The 6,411-nt window shown below is 46.5% G+C and overlaps 1 pseudogene; it reads left to right on the top strand.

Moving 5' to 3' along the window:
* The first annotated feature begins 1,605 nt into the window (after positions 1-1,605).
* Positions 1,606-6,411, top strand: part of LOC131420191 (coiled-coil domain-containing protein 174-like) — a 28,687-nt pseudogene continuing 23,881 nt past the window's right edge.

Genomic DNA, 6,411 nt, shown 5'->3' with positions numbered 1-6,411 from the left:
TTTTCTTTCTCCCCTCTTCCCTCTGTCTTTTATACAAATCCTCTTCTAGGCTTCTTCAGATGAAGTCCATCTGTATGGGTTCTCTCTTCACAAGTAAACAGTGTGCAAATAATTAACTCAATGTCTGAGCTATTCTTGGACTCTAGGCTCTATCACTCGCTAGCTGGCAAATGCCCTTTGGCATGTCACTTAACCTCTTGGGCCTCATTTTTCTCCTCTGTAAAATGGAGATAATAGCTCCCACCTCTGAGATCATTGCAAAGATTAAACAAGATAATCCACGAAAAGAGTTACACACACGCCTGACATGTAGTAATGCTATTGCTACAGTCATTATATTTTGTATCAGTTTCCTATTGCTGCTGTAACACATTACCACAGACTTAGTGGTTACCAACACAAATTTATTCCCTTATAGTTCTGAAGGTGGAAGGTCTGAAATGACGCCTTACAAGGCTAAAAGTTTGGGTGTCAGCAGTGCTGCATTCTTTCTGAAGGCTCTAGAGGAGGATTAATCTGTCTTTTCCAGCTTCTAGAGGCTGCCTGCATTCCTTGGCATGGGGTCCCATCCTCCCTCTTCAAAGCCCACAGTGTAGCATCTTCTGATCTCTCTCCTTGATTCTGAACCTTCTTCCTCCCTCTTATAATGACCCTTGTGATCACATTGGGCCCACTCAGGTAATCTTCTCATCTCAAGATCTTTAATCTAATCACACTGCAAATTCCCTTTTGCCATATAAGGTAACATGCTCACAAACTATGGGGCTTAGAAGATGGACATCTTCTAACGTTGTTAGAAGGGAGAGAGGTCATTGTGTGTCTATCACAATCATTAATATTTTTATCAAACTAGCTCATTTAACTTATTTAACCCTCATTAAACCCCATGAAGTAAATACTATTTTATTCCCATTTGGAATCCGAGGCACAGAGAAGTTAAGAAACTTTCCCGAGGTCACATAGCCAATAAGTGGTGAAGGAGCAATTTCAACCGAGGAAGTTGGCTTCTGGAATTCATGTCCCCATGAGCTGAAATATGTAAACTGGCACCTAGTAAGTACTCTATTAACGTTAGCTATTATTATTATTTATTTATTTAAACTTATTTATTTATTATTTATATATTCGGTAGAAATATATATTTATATATATATTTCAGTAGAAATTAATATAATAATCCTTATCTCATATGACTTATGAGAATTAAATAAACCAGACAGCGCCTGCCACACAGCAGGTCCTCTAACGGTATTTGGATCTTTCCAGTCCTACTAATCCACGTTTCCTTTCAAATGAAGACTTTGAGGTGGTTTCGCCCTCCCCAAGACGGCGCCACTGCCCACACCATCTGCCCCACTCAAGATGGCGTCCACTGCTCTGCAAGTCATATTCCGACCTTCTCAATATGGCGCCGCCACCCGCCGTTTTCCTCTTTCGCCCTTTCCAGAGGGCCTGGGCAGGTAGGTTCAACCCTGGGCGTCTATGACCTTCTCAAAATGGTGGTGGACGCAGTACGTGCCGCATCGTGACCTTCTCAAGATGGCGCCAGCGCTCCGCCCCAGCGCCGCTGTCGTAAGGGACACTTCCGGTTGCGCCGCAGGCAGGCGCAGGAGGCCTGTGGGGTCCGCGGAAGATTGGCTTTGGGCCGCGCTGCTCTGGCGCGAGCATGGACCGGAGGAAAAAGCCCCTGGACGTCACGGCCTCCTCGGTGAGTGCGGGTGTAGATGATGCTCCGGCCCCCGCGGTCTGCCCGCCTGCACCACACAAGAGCTCGACCTGGCTTGTCTCTTCACCTGGGGACCCAGGCCGGGCCTCCCTCGAACAGGAGCCCGGACCTGGCTTTTCTCCTCCGACGGGGCCCCGGGCCGACTTCCTTCCTTACAGGCCCTGAACTGGGCCTCTCCCCTCGGACGCGGGCCCAGACCGGGCTTCCCGCTCAGACAGGGGCCTGAACCCGGCGTCTTCCCGGTTAGGGTCGGGCGCCCTTGCCAGCCCTGCTGTGCGCGCCTTCCCCTTCCTGGGTCCTCCTCCGGTCCGGGGGCCAGCAGGGTCTTCCCAGAGCACGGGAGCGTGACATTCCCCAGGACCGGAGGGTGCCCAGCGGCCCCCCGGGAGCTAAAAGTTGTTAATGCTCCCGTAGGGTGCCCCGCCCGGGAGCTGAAGGCCCAGCAGGGCGCGGGGGGCTGTGTTAAGGTAGCTGCTTCTGGGGAGAAAGCCTGTTCTGAGCACCTACTTGTGCCAGCACTTTACACGCGCTGTCGCGTGGAATCCCCCCCGCTGCTTTAGGAGGTGGGTGCTAGTGATACCCGCGTTGCATAGACGATGACGCTGAGGCTCAGGAAGGGGAGGTGGCTGTCCCAACCTACTTACAGAATTCTTAGTGATAGAACTGGCTCGGTCCCTCTGGTTTACTCCAAAGCTGTTGCCTTTTCCGTTACACCAGGGCACGTTGCCTAACCTTGGATTTAATCTTGAATTTACTGCAGAGTGTTAGGATGCCAAGGAAAACATCTGTGTGTCCCGATATCTGAGCCTCTTTTCTCTCTGATACTGAAAATTGGTACTAGTTGTTATGCTCGAGAATTAAGAACGAAGAAGCTATCAATGTTGAAGTTATCCTATCCCAACAGACTAAAATTAGCAATAATCGTAATAGAAATGCCTTCTGGGAATTGACAATTTTCTGAGCATCTTTCTTTTAAAATTCAAAAGTAGTCGTAGAATAGGAAAATGTGTGGTTAGAAAATTGATGTGGTAAAGAAAGCTCAAAAGGTGAAAGTTTTTAATTTGTCTTTAAAATTTTAGAACATCAGGTCCTGGGGGACTCTAGAAGATGGCTGCGTAGGCGGACTCTGAACTTACCTCCTCCCGTGGACATAGCAGACTTAGAGCTAATCTTGGAACAGTTACCTCTGAGAGAGAACTGAAAACTGGATAAGAGGAACCCCTGCAACAAATGACAATCCTGACTGAGGTGGGAGAGGCAGAAATTCCCTTCTGGAGAGAAAAAAATGCTTCACAAGCTGCAATGCCTCACAGCCGGCCGGGAGCAATTCAGAGGTATGCAGCCTTCCCTGGAGGAGTGGGGGACCTGAGCCGGGAGTGTTGTTGCTATAGGCATTTTTTGGACCCAGCACAACAATTATGAGATGAGGGTCATAATATCTGGCTTTGCTGGCTACTAACGACAATGTGGAATACCCCCAGAAAAGCTGGGACATAAAGAAATTAAAGCCGCCTCTTAAACGGCCCATGCATAAATACACTCGTTTTGGAAAGCAACCTAAAATCACCAGAAAGGAAGGTGCACAGTCCTTTGGTGAAAAGAGAGTCACCTGATACGTGCTGGCTGCATCTCAGTGAGTGGTGAGACCTCCCCAGGGACTGGGACATTGGCGGTGGCCATTGTTGTGATCTGGTGTGGGCTTGCTGACACAGATGCTGGCAGATGATTGGAGTTCTCCGTGTGGCCTGCTAGCCCAGGGTCTAGCTAGCCCACCCACTAGATCACCAATTTAATCCAGCTCAGCCAAAGAAAGCAGCCCACTCTAGTGACTGGCCCCACCCAACAAGCCCTCGGGCAGCTTGTGGGCCTGCATAGGCTGGGTGCCTGGATTCTCTGCAGCCTGGTGAGTGGGTCCACCCCTGTGGGGCAGGGTGTGTGCAAGGAGCAGGTGGAGTGTGTGAGGCATTGGTGGAGTGTGTGGGGCCTCAGCTGTGGGGTGACTGGGTCTGCTTCAGGGGGTTGGGGTGCACGCATGGGGCAGGACTGTGTTGATGGTGTGTGTGGACCTGTGGGCGGTGGGGCTTGTCAGCTGCAGCAGATTTGTGCTTCTCAAACAGCCACATAGGGGATCCACCCCACCTTCCAAAGCCTGAAACAATTGGGTGCTCCTGTGCCTGGGGCCAGCCCCACCCAGCTGCTATCCTCAGAGAGCTAACAAGAGCTTTATAGACCAGAGACCTACAGCAATTGTAAGCCCCTGAACCTAACACCAGCCACGCTGGGGGCCTGCTCACTTAACAGAAAAACTGCAACCGGAATGTGCAACAGGAATGACCTTGTAGCCAACTGTGCTGGGGCTCCCCACACCCGATAAAGAGCCTGAAGGGTCCACAACAACCACACACAGCAGAGCATTACCACCAGCCAGCCAGGGGGACAGCTCAGCCTCCCTGGGCACCTACAGCAAGAGCAACCCTGCCACAACAGAAGGACACACGTAGCCCACAGGGGTCTCACTCCTGGAACAACTGGAACTGTGATGAGAGGGAAGCACACCGCTGGGCCTCATAAGGCATCACTTACATAAAGTTATCTCTGTAAGATCAGGAAACATAGCTGACCTACATAATACACAGATACAAGCAGAGAGAAAGAGGCAAAATGAGGAGACAAAAGAATATGTTCCAAGTATGGGAATAGGACAAAACCCCAGAAGAGGAACTAAAATGAAACAGAAATGAGCAATCTACCTGACAGAGTTCAAACAAAGAGTCATAAGGATGCTCACTGACCTTGGGAGAAGAATGGATGAACTCAGTGGGAACGTCAACAAAGAAATGGAAGATACAAAAAAGAGCCAATGAGAAATGAAGAATACAATACTGGAAATGAAAAATTCACTAGGGGGACTCAAAAGCAGAGTAGAGGATACAGAAGAATGGATCAGTGAGCTGGACGAAAGACTAGAGGAAATCACCCAGGCTGAACAGATAAAAAAGAATTAAAAAGAGTGAGGACAGTCTAAGGGACCTCTGGGACAACATCGAGTGCACTAACATCCGTGTTATAGGTGTCCCAGAAGGAGATGAGAGAGACAAAAGGGCAGAGAATCTATTTGAAGAAATAATAGCTGAAAACTTCCCTAACCTAGGGAAGGAAATAGACGTCCAGGTAAAGGAAGCAGAGAGAGCACCGAAAATATAAACCCAAAGAGGCCCACACCAAGACACATCATAGTTAAAATGTCCAGAATTAAAGAGAGAATCCTAAAAGCTGCAAGAGATAGACCATTAGGTCCCAGGATGAACGGCCCTTTGCATTATTAAAATCCCTGCCAAGGCTACTTTAAATTGATTTCTTTCGAAATAGAAATCATTTAACTCAGTCACTTTGGTTTCCTTAAAAGTCTGTGATGCTGGGCTTTATAAGTAAATGATTTACAAATGGTCATGTGTATAAGCAGCTGTACTTGGATCCTTAAAAAGGAAACTGTCATTATATCCTTTTTTTGCAGAGTGGACAGTGGTGACTGATACAGCTGAGGGCTGGGCACAAGTTTTCACTCAACTGCCCTGTCCCCTTTGCCCTGGCCTTTCCTGTTCTTGAATCCTGTGATTTAGCTAAACTTATAGTTTCTGAAACATACAGAAACAAACCTGGAGCTGCCCTTAGCATTCACTCAGTCCATTTTATTTCTGGCTGTGGAAATCGGCCTGTCTTTTAAGCTTGAGCTCAAAGCTGCTTCTGATCACTCTGGACGGAAGGAAATGCTCCCTTATCTGAACTTTTATGCTACTTTCTTCCACTCTTAAAGTCACTTATTACATCTCACTGGTGTTGTAAGTTACCTTTCTTATCAGATTGTAGGCTCCTCTTGAGGCAGGAGTAGATCTGATTCATGTTTGTATCCTGCTCTTCAGTGTTAAGTGCCAGGCACATACTGGGTACTCAGTTGCTAAACAGAGACATTTCCCTGTAGAAATAATAAATTGTTGTGAGGATTAAATGAGATTATACCATATGAAAAAGCCAAGTACAGTGCGAGTCAGAGAGAAGGTGTTTAATAATGTTAGCTGGATCTGAATCTAAAAGATGCAGGCTTCATTTACTTCACTTCATCACTCTCCCCTTGCCCAGGAAAGCCTCTGAGTGTTGAAAGTTGGAGTAGAAATACATTTCCAACAGACCTGGGATGAAATATGACTTGGTTTTATTTTGTACTGGATTCTGCGCTTAAACATTGAGTTTTGTATCCATTTATGTCCATTTGTAGGAACTTGAAATCTTGCTTTGAGAATCACAATAACAGAAATCCAGTCAGTCATTAGAATCAAATAAATGTTTTGTTTATTGGTTTTATTCTAGTTGGTAGACCTTAAGACCGAACTCTTCCAAAAACAAGAAGAATTCAAACAAGAAAAACTTCTAAAAGATTCTGGAGCTTTGAGAAAACCAAAAACAACTAATAAGGTAAAAGTAAGATCTGATTATCTCCATTGGTTCCAAACATGGAGGAATTATACCAAACTTAGGTTTTTTGAAAATGACTGTGGTGTCTGCTACAGATAAATGTTAAGGAAAAATCCCTGTCTTATATTTGAACATTTGCATGAAGTGCTTTAAATATTAAAATAGAAATTGGTAAGATTATTTAAAAGCACATTATAAGGCTCTAAATCTTTAGC

This window comes from Diceros bicornis, chromosome 2, assembly GCF_020826845.1.
Source record: "Diceros bicornis minor isolate mBicDic1 chromosome 2, mDicBic1.mat.cur, whole genome shotgun sequence".
Classification (NCBI taxonomy): Eukaryota; Metazoa; Chordata; class Mammalia; order Perissodactyla; family Rhinocerotidae; genus Diceros; species Diceros bicornis.
The sequence above is the reverse complement of the archived record's forward strand: the minus strand, read 5'-3'. Positions and strand labels throughout refer to the sequence as shown.